Source organism: Larimichthys crocea, chromosome VII, assembly GCF_000972845.2.
Source record: "Larimichthys crocea isolate SSNF chromosome VII, L_crocea_2.0, whole genome shotgun sequence".
In the NCBI taxonomy this organism is placed as follows: domain Eukaryota; kingdom Metazoa; phylum Chordata; class Actinopteri; family Sciaenidae; genus Larimichthys; species Larimichthys crocea.
In genome coordinates this window covers 23,827,225-23,846,490 of record NC_040017.1, presented here as the reverse complement: position 1 = coordinate 23,846,490, position 19,266 = coordinate 23,827,225, and positions in this window count along the sequence as shown.

The window sequence follows — 19,266 nt, the reverse complement described above, 5'->3', positions numbered from 1 at the left end:
AAGGGATTATATTCAATTTGACAGGCCTAGATTGCTGCCAATTAGGCGGAAGGAGGCTTCAATGAGGTTACATAAGAGAGTGAATGCAGTGCTCATCTTATTTCTCATCACTCACTCGCCGGGTGTGTAGCTGCTGACGTGGCAAAACAAAATATCCATAAAATCAGAAGATGACACTGTCGCCACAAAGCGACTCTTAGACAGCGACTTGTCCTAATTGGAGACCGAAATACATTTGTTCCAGTTTATTACATCTAACCTGCCGACTGCTTGTTCTCACACAGGCAATAACCCGGCCTATGGGAGTCTTTAATGTCAACCGCTGTCTGTCTGGCTTATTCAAACATCAGTGATGAAGAAGGAGAGATGGTTCCTCCTCTTTATACTCCCTCCAGAGCCTCACAGAACTGCAATGGAAGTCCTGTTTTTATAAGCTAACGACTGGCGCTGCCCACCTCAACATCCCGGAGCCTCGAGAGACGGACTACCCCGAGTCCTCGATGACAGGTACATCAACTACACTCATTTATTCAAACAACTGGTGGATTTTTGCCATTTAATGATGAAATCTGTTAAATTTCAAAATAAAAGGAATCATTAAAAAGGTTTTTGTTTTCTTCAGAAATTAAAAAGAATCTAATTTGTGCTGACATTTGATGTTTGCAAAGACAAATTAACAATTAGAAACCTTTCAGTATAATTCAGTAATGTTTTTATAATGGTTCAGCTGTAACAACTGTGGGGTCTGAATCCCACTCCCCTCCTCCTCCTCTTCCTCCTCTCTGCTCTCTCTCTCGGCTCCCTTCCTCCCCTCTTTATTCCCCCAGGTGTTCTCTAATAAGCACCTTTCTAAACAAGTACAAATTTGGAACAGGGGAGAGCATCCCCTTATGCCTCCATCCATCATTTTAATGAGTGGAGGTGTGTCCAGGCCCCACAATGAGATGCAGGTGATTAAGGATATTAAGCGGATACACTGGCTGCCAGGGTTATTCACCCCATAATGGCATGAATATGCACCATGAGGGCGGACAGTCTTCAGTCTGGTCCTTACAGTTACTCAACCTGTGTGCTCGGGGGAAGGCTTGGAGGTGCAGTGGCATGTCTGCGATATTAAAACTGGGGGAAGGGAAGGGGGGAAAAAAAGGTGTGTCAATTTAATAGAATATTCTTCCCTTTTTTTAATATAATATTTGAAGAGCTCCTGCACTGCTATACAAACAGTAACACTAAGCAAATGATCGGTTGTAGAGCTTAAACAATTAGCCTAGTAAATACACAGAAAATAATTCAAGTATTTCAATATCTGATTGTCTAACACTGATCTTTTATTAATCTTATGTCACAGTAAACTCTTTGGGTTTTGGACCATTGGTCAGACTAAAAAAAAAGTCAATGCTCTGGGAGAAATTGATGTAGCCATTAACAGATTAATTAAAGCGATAATCTGCAGATTAGTCATCGCAGGTGGCTCAAATGTCTTAATGACTGTTTCAGTGCAGTTTGTGAAATGGTTGCATTTCTAAAATGTTATTAAGATGTATGTTTCTCTGTATTGTATCATATCTAATAATAAAAAATACTACTATCTAATTAAATTGAGAAAAAAAAAACTCTTTTGTTAGTGCCACAGCGGCCCATAAATTTGAAACCCCAGTAGTCTGAAAGTCCATTTGTCCAACAGCCCGTTATCCTGAAATCAGACTCCCATTTTCTTCCTGCAGTCGTTCAGTGACTAGCCTCCCTGTCACGGTGCTAAAATCAGCCCTTAATAAACCCAATAATCTGTTTGGTATTACACCACATTTCAAGTGATTTTACTATCACAGACAAATTTCCAATGTCAGAATAAAGTTGGTGAGTGTCCCTGTCACCCAAATGGAAGTCCATGGTGGACTAGTATTACACATTTTGGCATGATACAGGGTTGTATTTTAACCCAAACCATGATGTGTTCCTAAATTTGAGTAATTTCTTTTACTTCACCAGCACAGGGGCAAAATAGCAATTAGAAAAAGCATGTTACATTAATGTTCTTCGTACAGTGTCCCTGATGAAATAAAAAAAATCTAATTTTAAACCAAACACAATGTTTCTCAGAAAGCTTTATTTTGAAAGTCTAAAAGGATCTTTAATTATTTTTCTTATTGCTAACATTAACGCACTGGAGGACGCACCGTGTAAGCCACGTGTTTTGCCTCGCCTGGGTTGTAGGAAAATTAGGCTTTTGTGCAAATGGGACATTTTTTGGACTACAGAGGATTCGTAATAATGGACCACTGGAGGAATAGGCAGTCCCACTCTGTTTTAGCCACCATAAACAAGGTCTGACAAACTGTAGATTAAGCCACTGTCGAAAGAGATAACAGTCAAGGTTAAAGCTTAAATAATAGAAAAAGGACTAAACAAACAGCACCTGCACCAATCAGGTTCCCAGTCTGAAAATAAGGGAAAGAAAGTTCAGAGTGAATGAGGCTAATTTCTCAGAAGGAAGTACATTTAACGACAAAAGACTCACTCAGCCGATTAAATCTGCCAGTGTCAGTATGAGGCCTAATTACTCTGTATAGGAATATGCTAAACATGTACAAATCTGTACAGCACACTAACCTCTCCTCCTCTTCCAGCTTCCTCTTTCTTTATGCCTTCAGTGTTTCAGTTTTTGCAATCAATAATTTCCACTGCTGTTGCTTTCAACTCTGTCCCAGCAGCCAGAAACTAATTTCTTTTGTGCACATTCAGGCTGTCTCTCATTTCTGATCGCCAAACTGCTTCATTAACCTCCTTCCCAAACTAGGAGGTAATTAAGTGAACAGCTGTGCACTGTCTGACAACTCATCCTACTGTCGCTACCCTCCGCGAGAACGCCAGCGAGGAACCCGTCATCACAGGTGCACAGTGTTTAGACAGCTTACCAGCAGCTCTCCACAACCATTTACACTACAGCTGCAGGTCAAACGCCACCTCTTCAGACAATCAATCAGAACTCATTTACGTTTAATGATCTCACCAACCAACTCATCACAATTTCACATCACTGCAAAAAGTTGTTTTTAAATCAGCGTTAAACACTTGGGCTTGTTTCGTAATTGTGAAGAACTGAACTGAGATGAGTTATTGTAAAAGATAGCAGTCAGTGGTGAGACTGCCAGATGTAATGAGAGAGGCAGTGTGGACGCCAGCCAAATCCAAGTTTTTTTTTTTAATAACTGGGAAGTAATCTGGGTGATTTGTACATCCATTTGTCACTTAGCCAGTCATTCTAACCATCCTTATTTAGTGCCGATGGGGTCCGCACAATTAACCCAGAGGAATATAGCCTCCTCGAGCCATCCCCTTCCTCAGCTCTTTCCTCTGCTGCCCTCTCTGCATCTGCAACGCTGATCTCACCACCCAACATTTAATATCACCAATGAGTAATGATCTTTATCAAAGTGCTTATGATAATTATGAATACCGTTATAAGCTCTTTGATTAATAGATTAATGTACCAGAATCGCCGCACTAATTATGTACATGGCGTAGAGAGAGAGAGAGAGAAACACTAAAAAGAGGCCAGCTCATCTGTGGCTAAACTGCAGGTATCAGTCAGAAAATAATGAAGATCATTTATGGTGTTCACATGAATAGTTTCATTCATTAATATGGTAAAGATATATTCCAAACACACTCTCATTGCATTGCATGCACTGGACATACGTGGACTTTTACGGGTGGGTGGACGAATTAAATTAATTCTTGTCGTCAACGATTGTAAATCGATGCACAAATGCCCAAAAAATGATTTTTGTAATAACATTATTTAATAATCTAAAGGTTGACAAGATGAAAAAGGCAGAGGCAGACTGTCAGGGGACAGGTCAGTCAGACAAACGAGACGGCTGACCAACACACACTGCAACACTTTGCAAAACTTCAACCAACTCTGGTCGGGTGAAGGAAAAGTCTCCTACATTCAAGATCAGTTAGCTTCATCTCATAAACAGGTATTTGCACATGAATGCAGAGACTAGAAGTGCTCCGGTTTGTGTTTCCATGTACTATTGACCAATCAACAATTCACGTGGAGAGTAATCGAGGTGGAACACATTGTCTGAAATGAAATGATGGAACCAATTTAGCTTTTTATTATCTTTATTTTAAAGTCACCTGCATCCATATGCAGATATCAGCTTACAGAGATAAGCAGACATGTGTTTCTGATTATTCTCATGCATCAAGTTGCTAATCAGACTACAGAGGAAGTGCTAGCCTGGATATCCAGGAGACTGCACTTGTTATAATCTATATTAAAATCACGTAGGATAGTAACTAAACATTATTGTTATGTCTTGAGTGGTTACTTGATTTTTTGTTTAGAGTTCAAGATTATGTTTTCAAATCATATATTTGCTCCAACAGAACAGAACCTAAATACAATATAGTAAATATAATTAACACTGATTCAGAACAAACAAAAACAAGCTGATTGAAACCAGCATTTTGGATTAACACATTACTTCAAAATCATCTCAGCACCTTCAGGTTCATCTTCATTTTCTGGAAAATTTAATCGAATCAAAAAAACATTTCTGGAAATTAAATTAAAGACCTGACAATGAGCTTCACATTGATTGCAAACATTTGAAAACCCTGCACTGCCTGAAACAGTTCAGCTAATTGCGTGAGATGTTCAGGATTGACAGTTCGATTGAGATTGTACAGCAATATCTAAATCTATTGCCTTATAGTATGATCCCAGACCGACTTCAGATTCCTTTTTCATTAAGTGTTTATGTTATTTATCTACTCCCTGTGGATTCTTAATCAGACTCCTGTCCAATACAATATTTCTCTCATTACAAATATGATTGATTTCTACTAAATTACAAAATTGAACTCTAATTAAAAGCCCCCCCCTCCCCCACTCAGAGAGAAATATAGTGTGTGAATCTTTCACACACTCATTTCCATGTGAATTCACAGAAACCCATTAGAGGGCTCTTGTCTTCGTCAAGGTGCGCAGCATACCTATAATGACAGCATTGAAATAACCCTTGAACCCGAGCGATTCCTCCCCAAGGTTAGGAATGCCCAATGCAAACACACAATGACACCATTCAAGAGAGACATGTTTTCATAACAGCTCGACAAAACACTGACACGACCGATCACAGAGGCTAAATATAAATGATGATAGACAAAAAGGCCCAGCGGCGCTTGATGTTCAGCGAGGGCACATAATGGGGATAAATTAGGGTGTTTTCTTAGTCAAATGACCTGGGGAGTGCTGCTGATTTGAATGGCTGGTGTTCTTCAGGCATTGATAGATGGAAGGTGAGGACATGGGTGAGCGGGCTGTGGAGGTGTTAGAGGGAAGGGAGGATCACAGCGGTGGAGTTTAAAGTGTGTGTGGACCTTTGGATTCACCCCGCCTGTATTCCACCCTCGCTTTCTTTCTGTCTTTCCGTCGCTGACAGGCTGCTGACTGACTGAGTGTGGGGGAGACGAGGGTTCATCACGCTTTGTGTGGCCTTGGGGCTTTTTTCTCTTCACATAAAGATGGCTGATGCGCTTGTGTTGCCATCTTAAGCTGTTGTTTTACAGCCCGGCCATTTTTCTCTTTTATGACTGCGACCTACTGGAGAGCAAGAGCTACACACCCCCTTTCACCCCCATTTATCTTTTTATTTGATAAGTCTGTATTTTAATCAGTGACTTTAAAGTAGATAAAGGAAGTGATTGCTAAAGACAGGACGCCATCACATGACTGGCTTGAGGTTGTATGTTATTTGACTGCAGCATATCTCCAGATCGTGTCCGGAGCTTGTTCTATCGATTATTATTGTTCTCCCCCTCAAAAAAGACTAATGAGCCCGGAGAATTCCACAAGAAAGGTTAATACAATATTGAAATGTCAGGAGATTAATGATATTGTTCTTTCATCCTATGGTCCTGCAGGAGAGGGTGACAAATGTCTTGCCCTTTTCACTCCATTCCTCCCTATTTGTGATCTTTCTTTCCCGCTGCCTCTCCTTCTCTTTGTCTTTGTGTCTGTTTCTCTTTTATTTTCCATCTCCTGTTTTTTCCCCCCTCCGTCCCCTTTGTGTCTTCCTCGTTCTCCTCCGCTGACCATGGTCTCCAGATGCCAAGGACTTATCCCCACCACCGCCGTGCGTAAATGCTGTAGCTGCATGACACAACACAGGAGATGGGCTGTGCTGTACACTGTGTGTGGTTGTCAGTAGATGAATAGCATTGATCCATCTTCATTAGGAGGCGGTGAGATTTCGACATGAGAGCAGAAACTCTTCCTTATGCACCAGACCATCACACTGTATATTGTTACTTTTCATCTTGGTTGTAAAGAGAGAAACACTCCCTTCTCCTGCGTCCTTGTGATGCGGTGGTTGTTAACCGGTCTTATGTGTTCGGTGCTTCCATGGTGCACATCTTGACTCCTCCCATGCTCCTGCAGCACCCTGGCATGGGGTCCAAGTTTTAATCAACTCTGCATAATTGGAGTGATTCCCTGTCTTGCTGTATATTTCAATCCATCTGTATAATTACGGTGAATTAAAGTCTTTGTCAGAAGGAACGGGGAGGGAGAAGTCTCACACAGACGCACCCCCCCGCCTCACTGTAGCTCACACAATTACACACCATCTTGAGAGAAAGAGGAAATTACCTCTTTTGTCATCTAATTTTTCACTGGTGGGGGCTAAACGCGCATGAGCGTCAACAATAATTAATGCATCATGACAACCAGCGCACAAAACATATCCCTGTATCCATTTCAATATCACAGATTAACCAATAAGCTTCACACTTTAACACAAAGTCACTGTTAGGAGGTATTCTCTCTTTGAAAAGGAAGAGCGGGTGGTTGTGCGATCTTCTGCCTTGCTGTGGGGGCTTCTGACTAGCCATGCTTCAGTGCAGTAATTGCATCGATGAGAAGAGATGCAGTGGCTTGCAGGCAAGCATGGGTCATCATTACTCTGTGTGAAGCTACCGGCCCTAAGGTAGGCCATTACTGCAGCGTGTCAATAGATGATGCTGTTCTATGATAGAGGCCAAACGTTAGACCTCCCAGGGTAAAGTGACCACTTCCTGCCTCCAGGTTAAAGGTTCAGGCAATTACAGGGATGCCAATTTATCTTCTGTCTATACTAGGTGATCCTCTGAATTGGTCGAGTGAGACGTTCTGCTTCCAGAAACTGGAACAGAAATGCAGTTGCGACAATCATGTCTCTCCTCTGCTCGCCATTCTTGGCATTGCTTCTTTCATACCGTCATTGGCTGATCCTGGGTCTGTTTCTCTCTCATTTCCTCATCTCATCCATCCTGCAGCAGACAGCTACTATCTCTTCCTCTATATGACAGACATCTGCAGAGTATGGCCAAATCACTTTAGTATCCCGCAGGGGGGAAACAGTCCTCCAATAACTTCCACCTCCATCCAGGAAGTCCTGCATTAACCATGAAGCTAGTTTGCCAAGTCATAAGGTTTCATTCATTTTTATCAGACCTGCCAGATCCTTTGAATAATTGCTATTCTAAAGTGTGCCTCTTTCCTTTATTGTTCTGAATTCGAGCCAGCATTGTTCAGCACTCAGGTTGCCGTAGTGTTTATGGTGTAGTTCACAGGAGAGTCGCGCATATAAGGCACTAAAAACAATAACATGGTCATTATGAAAATGATAACGATCGCAGTTGTAGCTTTAATAACCATTTGTTGTTGAGTGTACAGTAGATTTATTCCATCACACAAATTTGATAATAACTCTACATGTGGCTTTCTCTGTCTGTAATTGAACCCAGGTCATCTTTGTCTTCATTTATTGGCCTGTCTTTGAAGGTCGTCATCTCTTTATGCCCTTTATGAGACATTTAACGCTGACCTTGGCCTTCTCCCAATTTTCACCTCACTACCTCTTCCCTTTTGACCCACGCCCCATCTTCCCTTCCTCTTCATCCCTCCATCATTGTCACTCCGCCTCTAACTTCCCTGCGATTGCAGCTTTTCCGCGCACAATGTTTCCGACAGCCAATTTATACAGTGGCAGGACACATCTATCTCCTGGAAGTGTGAGGAGTGCTGCTCTGTCTGTCCCTGATTCGCTCGCAGTCGTACCTGCAGCCCTGGGCTCTCTGTGAATCCATCTCAATGTTTTTTGCCTCATGAGAGTTCGCTTTGAATTTGGCAGGTGTGAACTCAGAATGAGAGGCATGTCACGAACTCCTTTTTGAAGACTTTTTGACATGCTTCATCTAAAACCGCTGATTCTAACTTACTGGGGCAAAAGTTTGCCTACACACAGGTCTATCTTATGAATAATATTAACAGTTTATTATCCAAGACAGGATGAAATGAAACTGACTAAGTGTATTTCAAAGCATGATTTATTTAAAGAAAGGGAATAAATCATTGATTAGTCCATCAAATTAATTAATCCACCAAGTCATTTATCACCTAAGAACCTGTCAAGAACAAATACCAACAAACACGCTCTGCTTCCATCATCAAGTGTAATTTTTTTTCTGTGTAGTTGTGATTGCACACAGAATATCTCTGGGGTTTCAACCAATTAAAAAGGTCCAGCATGTAGTATGTACAATTAAGTGGCATCTAATGGGATTGCTGATTGCACCCCACTCGCCTAACCCTCTCTTTCCTAGCATAGAAACCACGGTGTCCACATGTGAAAAACACAAAAGGCTCCGTCTATCCAGTGTTTAGAAACATGGTGATTCAACGTGATGGAGTGTGAGAGGACCTGCGGTGTCTGCAGATATTAAAGGCTCATTCTAAGGCGACAAAAACAACGGTTCTTATTTTCAGCTCATGAAATCATAGTTATGAATATTATATTCCATTGCTGCCCTGATCTGACACATTGGACCTTTAGAGTCTACAAAACAAGCATTTTAAAGACGTCTCCTTGGCTCTAGACATAACGATGGGAATTGTCACTATTTTCTGACACTTCATAGATTTACTGATCGATAAAAACAATCAACAGTGTGATCATTAGTCACAGCCCTAAATGTTCTTTGTGCGATTTAAAACAGAAAACATTGGCAGCATGGCCCTCCTGAAAACTTTTAATGTGCTCTTTATAAACACTTTATCCATATACAAACCTCCCATTAAGTCCCCCTGTGTGACAGAGTCAGTCTCTGTAGTTTGGACTTGTCCCCCAGCAAGAGTCAGTGTTAAGAACAAAGCAATCATTTGATGTGACTTCAAGTTCACATGCATTAATGTTGTACTCGATGCTATTGAGGTTCTCTCCTCAGTTACACCACGACCAGCCTCAGTTTCTTCGCTCCGTGTCCTCGGTGAGTCGAGGCATGAGATTTGTGCAGCCAGCAGAAACAGTGAAACTGCAGCGAGCTCGTGCAGCAGCAATAAAGAGCAAAACAAGCTGTAAGTGGAGACCAGTAGCCATTTGACACTGGGTTATGGTGCCTTAAAAGTAACATTAAAGTCTGCTCAGAGTAGTTCTTTGTACATTTACACGACTCTTCAAAGCACTTCACTATATTTGATAACCTAATATTGTGTCTTCCCTCTGTATATCCTCTTAATCAGTCATGTAATGAACTACGCTAGTACTACTGTTTAGATTAATTATACATCAACCCAATTAGACACAGAACATCCATGCTACAGCTTTATCTGATTACAAGACCAATAGAAAGATCAAAAACTCTTCACATCGTACGTAAGCAGGCCTTCAGTTTCTCACACTTATCTCCTTGAGGCCACAAGAGTCGGAGTAAATTAATGCAAATATTTTTCTTGGAGAGAGGACAAATCACGTGCTAAATTTTTTGTCACAAGTTGCATTTTTCCAATTTGTGTTTGTAATTAGGGTGTGCAGCACCCAGACATCCAGCGGATAATCTGGCCTTTCTGTATTAGACGGGAAGTGGACCGTGAAAGTAATTGGTGAGTGTAGCACAAATTGGATCTAAGCGTGATGCGATTTTTATTCCTCTGAGGCAATATTTGCAAAGCGATTAGAACAATGCTGCTGCCGCACATTTTCAAAAGCTTTATTACATACGTGTAACGTTTATGATCGAACGTTAACAGGTCTGGTAATCAACCCGAAGGTGGGAGGTGGTACGTGGAGCTTAGAGTCAACAGGGAGGACGGAGGGAAAACCTGTAGTTTACAACCGTGGCTCCTTTAAAAGGGGGAATAAATAAATAATGAAAATAAAATCCAAATGGTTTTCATCACTCAACTGTTTCAAAACGGTTCCAATTAGGATTCCTATTAGATGTCTGAAATAAATTGATAAATCAACCACAAAAAAATGGATTGAAGAGTTTTTTTCCCACAGAGAGAGACAGATGTTTTTCTTTTTGTTCCTGTTGGGAGAACTGCAGCATGTTTGAACCCAAAGTTGTGTGAGGCACTTACAAATAAAATGATTAGAGACAAATTCATTAGCAAGTAACACCACTTGGTAATGAGATCTTGAGCTTGAGGGGGTAAACCACCGGGGGTTCAGTAAGCCCGCCAGAATCATACTGGTGTGACCCTGGCATCAAAAGCGTAGAGATTGGATATATCTGCAGTCTGCGGACGCTTCCAGCTGATAAATGCGGTTTTATCACTTCGGCAGAATCCTGGCCCGGCTGCCTGGCTGAATACTGAACAGGACTATTGTTTGGCTGGAGAGGGTGGGAAGAGGTTTAACTCCGAGGACAAGGAGGTGTGAACTGATGCCATTAGAAGCATAGGTGTGCCAACATAAAGATGGATATGAACACCTTCATAGAGATATAGAGGCTGAGGGGCTTCAGGAATATACCATATATATCACATCACATTCTCCCACAGCCTAAGGTGACATCTTATAAAAACCCTAAGACCTAAAGACCCTAGATCCAAAACTGGATTTCTGCCAGTATCAGTGTTTCACTTATGTTTTTTCAAGAAAATTTGAAGAATATAATAATATTTATAGAATATTTTCTGGCTTGTATACTGTTCTGCCCACAGTTCCCATTTCAACGGGCACACTTCCCTTGATGGACCACTGTGTAGGATTTCGTGGCATCTAACAATGTAGTCACTGGTTGCAACGAACTCACTTCACCCTCTGATTCATAGCATGAAAAAGAAACTGTGGTGGCCATGAAATGTGCAAAATATGCCTAAGTCCCTATCTAGAGCCGATTTTGTAGGGCTATTGTAGAAACATGGCGGTTCAACATGGCACATGCTCACTCTGTTTTAGAGAGGTGCTGATTCAAGTTAATAGAAAAGATGCAAAGTTCATTCTTGTGGCGTTCAGATCCGGCCAAAGACTTTTGTTGGATCACTAACTCCCCTTTGTTTCCAGTCATCGTTCCACTGTTACACATGTAATAATTTAATATTACATCTGCCGAGGAAGATCATGTGATACAACAGAAAGCAGCCGGACGTTGTGGTCTTTATGCTCAGATTCACATCACACTGACAAGTGCCTCTAATATTCAATCTACTATTAGTGAAATAAGTGATGGGGATGAGCGAGTATACCATTTATGTATCTGTTCAACCGACTAAATTATCTGTATCTGTACTCAGGATGAGAGGGAATTAAACCAGACATGAGCGGGACCAACTGGAAGTTCATTTAAGCATGAAATTTATACGTGTTGATCAGAAGTTGCAGAATATTTTTAGAAAATTGAGCTTCAGAGAGATGTTGACACATTTTACTCGGATTATACTCAAGGGGCGACGCTGGACGAGCACTCGGACAACACTGAACATGGAACCTTCATGAAGGTATTGGACTGTTGATGTTTACATTATCAACACTTCGCTGAGAGATCCGATCACCTCTCCTGCTAATCTAATTGGTGGGGTTAAAACCTGGTGGGGTTCCTCACAGTTTGCGCTGTGCAGCCTGCGGCAGTAAACCCCCCATCAATTACCTGCTACAGTCTGTTTCATGCTGAACACGGAGGAACGTGTCAACACCCCAAGATACTGCTTTGCACACACATGAAAGCCTGGCCATCCAAACAGAGGGAAACTCCTGACAGCATAAATTACTGGGCAGAAAAAGGTGAAGGCACTGTACATGTATCAAGCCTTGTTTGCTGTCAGAGACGGGAGACAGGGAAACAAAGGAACGCACAGGAGCTGAGCAAAGAGCAGGAAGGAGGAAGCGGGATGTAAAATGAGCGGCAGAGATGAAGAGAAGAGCAGGAAACGTATATAAAAGAGGGGTGATGGCCAAGAAAGCGGCCAGTGGAAATCTTCCAGCGGTGTCTTCCAGGGTCTGTCAGTTACCATCTGGGTAAAATGGTAAACAAACAAAAATAGCCCTCAGTCTTGTGTGTTGGCAAGACAAACAACCGCCAGCACAATCCAGTGTGCTCATTGTGTAGTTTGTGGAAGAGGAACTATTTGATGAGGGATATGTCTGGGTGCCTCTGCTATTGTTCGGCACAGTTGAGAATCATTTATCACAATAGGAGCACCTGGTGTTCAGAAAAAAAAGCTCGAACAGCGCAGCGCGGGAGCTGGAACACCACAACCAGAGCGTCTCAGCTAACAAAGAGGGTGAAAATAGCAACATCTTTCTCCGCATCTATCGCTGTTCCCCTTCACATCTCTGCCTCTTCCCTCCATCTCTGCCTCTTCCCTCCCTTTCTCTGCTGCTTTTAACATGCCTCCATCTCCTTGTGTTAATTTGCTGCTTCAGTGACACGCGTCATTGGGGGAGTCATTTCTAATAACCCCGCCAGCCCCCATACAAGTGCCTTTGAGTCATGCAGAGAGATGTCATTCAAATTATTAAGCATTATGGCTACAATGATGCATTTCTAAAGCCTTGCTTCCTTCCTGACATGACTGCTGTTAGCTCAACACAGCCAACCAATCCTCCAACGTTCTCCCTCCTCCTCCTCCTCCTCCTCCTCATCATCTTCACAGATGAACCCCCATGTCCCCATCTCGTCTTTTTGAGGAAGAGCACGTACTGAGCTGCTGGGGTGAATCATTTCATTTCCCAGAGCGTTTTGCCACAAGAAAAATCTTTTTATTTCCGAAGGATCTCGGCATGTCACAGCCTCCTCAGTGTCAACGTCTTATCACATGTCATGATGCAGGGCTTCCCATCTGAAAGGGTTTCAAGGTAAGAGGGTTAGAGGTTTCTATACCTTCTTTTCCCCTGACCTGAGTCAAAGTCGAGTAATTATTCATTCATCTGGGGCCATGAGGGATGATGTGCGGATGACATTTTCCCTCAGCTGCTTTGTTGTTGCAGATCCAAGGTGGAAAGGATTGCAGAGTCTAACATCTGCTGTTTTCTCCGTACAACACACCTCACCAGCTAAGAAAAGAAGTGAACGGGGATTCTCCTTCTCTCATTTAGACTCTCAGGTGTGAGCAACACATGACAGCAAGATAAATACCCACACAATAATGTTTAATATTAACACAACACACAACACAAGCCGAGGTGTGAGATGGTAGGTGAAGGTGGTGTGGACTGGAAACACTATCGTCTTTTTTGTTTTTTTAATTTCACAAACTGCCTGCATGATGCCACGGTGTTCTGGTTTAAAAAAGCAGAAAGCAGATGCCTCGGTAATAAAGACAATTACACCGGCAGCTGCACCATCTGCTATTGTCCGGGACCGAAGTAATGAGTGGAAAAAGGAGTCGAAGAGGGATTTTAAGAAGGTGGCGGTGTGCAGGTACATCTGTAGCCTTCCACGAGAGCTGAGGCCGCTCAAAGCGCGCTCAGACGTTTTTTAATAACTGAGCAAAGTTGACATTTAACCCGAGGGACCCTAAACAGATTATATATGCAGGATGATATGAAATATCCCTTTAACATAATCTCTTCCATTATCCCTGCCTTCTCCTCCTCTATGGCCCCTCTGTGTGGTCTGAGCTGGAGAAGATAAGTGGCTGGGCAGCGTGCGTCTGCAGTGACCTTGCCCACTTGGGGTGATTAACTGATTATGCCTCAGAGAGTGGAGACATTCATGCTCGGAGGCCAGCAATTGTGCTCCTCGCTGGACATACCACTTAACGGGAACATGCAGAAGCTGAATTAGAAAAGACCAAGGCCTCCTCTTCACTGATGTCTCTCTTTTAATCCTCGCATCAGGAAATGAAGCGTGTAAAATGTTACATAAAGCATACACTGAATTATCCTCGTCACATGGACTGAATATCTTGCAATGTGTTGAAGCGCGCTCTGATTGGACTGGAGCGGCTTTTTATTCTTAAGTTGAAAGTTTATTCTGTCTTTTGAAAAATGAGTTTATTAAGTGGCAGTGGCATTGAAAACATCCACAGCCTTGTAACGTTCAAAAAGACGCTCTGCCCATCTCACATGTTGAAGTGCGACTGTGTGAATAACATAAGCAAGCCTCCATAAAAGTTCAGCTTTAAAAATACATCACTCTTTCTCTCTTGTGTATCTGTGCAGAAAAAAAAAGGTTGGTTTTGCATATTTCTGACCCACTTCATACAAACAGAGACAAAAGCTGGCCTTGGCAAAGCTGCTTCTTTTTTCCTTCGGTGTGGTTTTCTAGCAGAAGGCAGAGCGTGGGTTTAGAAATGCTTCGATTTGAAGGACACGTGGAGGGACACGTGCAGTTTGGGCTCACAGTCAAACAAAACATTTCTGATTTTATCTTTTTTTTTAAGTACTCTTTGGTTTCCTTGGATACAGGACATATATAAATCAAATAATAGATAAATCTATTGTTTCTGATGTTTTACAGAACATCTAAAAAACTAACGACGAGCTGAAGATAATGTGAACTGTCACACGGCTACAAGACAGTTAACTGGAGGACTTCTCTTTGTATTTCCATGACATTGTAGCGCATAATTGTTGGACTCAGCCTTTAATTAACAAGAGTCATACACGGTTTTGGGGTATCTCCTACTGTGTTCGTTAACACACATCATTAATCAAGAGGGGGGGTACTCATTACACAGGTCACTCAGGTTCATGCTAAACAATTAAGCTTTGATTAAGAGATTGTTCATCAAGCCATCCCACCAGCAGCCAATGGCGTGTTTAAAGCCCGCAGGAACACCTAAAGCTCAGTACTCAGAAACACTGTTTGACAAGTGGACTGAGATTAAAACATCTCATGGCAGTGTGGCGCGCTCGCACACACACACACACACTCAAACTTTTCAAGTCTGCAGGGTGAAATCATGCATGCGGTTCTTTCTTTTCAACGTGCTTTTACCTTGTCCGGATCCCATTACAATGCACGGCAATCAATCACTGTTTATTACTGCGAACAGTTTTTTTTTTGTTCCTGTGAATAAAATCTCTCCGCTTTCATGAACATCCTGATCTCAGCTCGTATGAATAGAGCGTTTATGAAAAGACTGCAAGGTGAAATGTAACGCCCACTGCCACTTCACATCCATCCGTCTATCCATCCATCAGGACAGACTGAATGAACGCCAAATACACTCAAACTTCAAAACAAAAAATGACAAAACTTATAAGAGAATTAAAAGCTTCCATTAGGCTGATTGCCAATTAGCAGCACTTGTCAACTATCAAAGAGGTTTTAGTAATCAGCCCTCTAATATGAAAGTTTTAAAAGCAACATGAAGCAAGTTAACAAAGCTCCAAAGAGGCCAAATCATCAGTGACTGAACAGCAGGTGCAAAGTTATTTCAGGTCGCCCAGTACGTCAGAGCTACAGTCTTAAAGATCATGATGCAGCATTGTAGGTGATCTCAAGCGTGTGAGCCACCAAGTTATAAAAGGTAAAAAGGAGGAAAAAAAAAGACTTGAAGCGTGAAAATACACTTCTGGTTACGTTCATGTGCGTAACACAGTGTGAGTAAAATGTGAGCCGATACTCGGCCGAGCGCATTTATTCCAGACCGACGACTGCAACATCACGGCTGAAACGCCGCAGGGAGTGTGATGCATCTTCAGATTTGCTCTGTGAAATGAAAATATGTATTTACAAGGTACAAATAAAGAGAAAATTAAAGGATCAGTGACTAAAGTCAAGAACCTAATTTGTTTTTTCTGTGTTGGTCAGGATGTGGAACAAACAGCATCTGTACACAAGCTTTGGTTAAGAAAAGATAAGAGCTGAAGATCAATTGATGGATAAATAATCAGCAACTATTCAGATATTCTGTTAATTTTTTTGATAGTTTTTTGAGCGGAAATGACAAAAATTTGCAGGTTCCGCCTTCTTCAATGTGTTGGAGGAATATATTTGGGTTTTAGGCTGTTTCACCTTGAGCTCATAGGTCACTCATTGGTCACCATTTCAGACATTTAATGGACCAAATCGAGGGAGTAATGATTAAAAATGTTAAAGAGAGAGATTGTCCAGCTTGGCCAGCCGGATGTATCATTCAACATTAACCAGTAACACGCCCATTAAGGACTTATCAAAGAAGAACTTCATGCTACCGGCCAGACGCTCTGTTCTGTGACACAAAGCTCAATAAATGGAAAGTGTTGGTCAATAACGGCATGTTTTCACCCAAACAGGTGGAAAATTATGTGGCTTCTGGAGTCATTTATCAAATGTGGAGCTATGATGGAAATATATAGAGAGATAAAGGCTGAGACAGACAGTGAGAGAGGGAGAGAGGGATGAAATGCTAATTTTTGCCGCTTGTCCCCAGCAGCTGGTCTAGCTGTTTGACATGTGTGATGAATGGTGTTGCATTGGAACTGCTGCCCTCTCACCTCCACTCATTGTCACCAGTCCAGAAACAAAGGGGAGGAGAAGCAGGAGGAGGAAAAAAAATCCTGCAGCACGAGCAGTAGATGCTTCCTTTCATCAACGCACACACGAGCCGATGTATGCGAACACATCCACAGCAGCTCCTCTCTCCCCGTGCAAACACACAACAGACATCACACTCACTCACACCCTGATAACTTGCATCTTACTGCAGTATGTATTTGCTGAGCAAAGATGATTTCTGGGCTAACCAGCTTTCTCTCTCTCTCCACAGACCACCTCCACCACACAGCCTGATGCAACAATCACACAGCCGTACGAAAGCGCAGGCTTCTGGGAGTATGCAGACAAAACAGGTACATCATCTCAACCTGCATGTTTGCTGCACATTCTGGCGGTGGTGAGAAATGAGGAAGAGGTGGATGAGTGCACACTGGTAAACAGTTGGAAATAAAAGATGGGAGCGGGAGAGGGAAAGTTGCTTTGTTGGCAAGGAGCGGAGCAGTCATTACTCGTCCTGCCCCCCAGGCACAGGCGGAGGAAGAGGTGTGAAATGGGAGCAGCTCCTGCCTAGTCTGCACTGATGGGTTTGTTTAAAGGGTCACGATAGATTGCTGAACCTTTTCTATAAATACGAATGCAAAAACCTCTCAGCCGTTCCAAAGAAACGTGAAAATGAGTTGACTTGTGTGGCGTCGTTTTAAATTTGATGCATTAATGGACCCGTGATTCAGAAAAAAAGAGTTTTGCAGTAATGATTTCAATCTTTTGTAATTGGGGATTACGAGAAACAGCTATTAACAGCTACGTTTCTGACAGAGACGTGATGTCTTGGCTGTGTGAATGATTTATAATGGTTTTGATGTGTACATGCATGACAAACACTTTAAACGGGGAAGTAAAACTGACAGCAGTGCAAAAAATAAAAAAGGGATCATTACTGTAAGCAGTGCAACCTTGTATCCAAAGTTCATTAAATCCAACTAAAATGAAACCCGACACCAACGCAAACAAGTGTAAATAAGCCTGTTTGCACGTGAACAGGAGGCTATTTTTAAGATTTCAGACATGAGCGCAGCGTGGAAAAAAAAACTCTGCACTGTCTGAACACAGAGAGCGCTCTACCACTGCACCAGCAGTTCATACTAACAAATAACAAGTGCATAAATAAACTCTTTTCATGTCACACACAAAAAAAAAAGCCAGACTTGGTTCAAAAATAAGGACAGGACTGAGCGAGAAATTGGCTGTTTTTTTGTTTTTTGGCATAAACATGTTTTTCAGAAGAACTGAGACGATGAGCTCCAAACAGACTAAGATGAGTAATAGTCGACATTCATGAGGGACTGATTAACAAAGGCTCAAAGTGGTCAGCTTTAAACACGTTAGTATTCATTTGAGGGTGACACATTCTTGTTTAATAGGTTTTTAAAAACGACCTTTAAAATCTTCATCACTCATCATGGAGACAAATGTCACAGATTTACCAGCACCACAGATTCAGTCATGTCACAAGCACGCCTGTTTACAGAATAATGAGAGGTGCAGCCCTCACATCTCTGCACACTGCAGGAAGCAGATCCAGCTGCTCTTAGAGCAGATAGGATTTAATTAGTTGTCACCAGAATGTTCACCTGCTCCAACACTCAAACAAAACTCCCATTTACAAACATTCAAAGATGCTGCAAACACATTCTCACAGCTCAGGAGCACAAAGTGCACAAAAGTGTTGAGACAGCTCAGAACAGGCTGCAGCAATAAGAGCCCAGAGGCCTCTCATATGGCTGCACTGTGTCAATATGAGCTCACCTGTCATGACAGACTGCAGCTCTGTGACTCACTAACACAGTCTGACAAACTGTCGCTCTTCTTCTTAAACGAGAAGTGTCCTACCTGACTCCAGGTGTTGTTGTCTCCTCACCACACTCTTGGACATAATCCACCACACCTGTGTGTGTTGAATATTTCAGCTTCCACGCAGTAGTTTTCCAAGTTTAGAGTCAGTTTGTTTTACTTTAGGACAGTTTTATCGACTATTTGAGTCAAATTATGGCGTGAATAAAAAAAAAAAAACGCGGGCTCGTTTGTCAGGACGTGAGCTCAGGTGTTGTGATTGACACTGAAGGAAGAGTCCACTAATCAGTTTAAGGGGGGGTGGTGATAAAGTAAAATCACCTTCAGAACATTTTCTGAATCATTCCTTCAGGATATGATTTTATATATAAACATAACATTAGTTTTGGATGATAATATTATCATATTATAGCCTGTAGCTATTAGGGGTCTTCTTATAGGTGCACCAGCAGATGCCTACCTTGCATAATGGTAAAGTCTGCACCTTGGGGATGTTACCCTGGGGGGAATGTTTAAAATAACATGTAGAAATATATATCTTGCAATTCAGCCCCCCAGCTTCAGAGTGCATCACCACTGTGGTAAATATGGACAAACGTACACGTGTATTTGCTAGGATTATATTATTCATGATAAAAAAAACTAGGTTGACTCTCGTCTGGCGGCCTCTCTCTTCTCTTTCTCTTGCTGCCTCTGTGATTGTCTAAA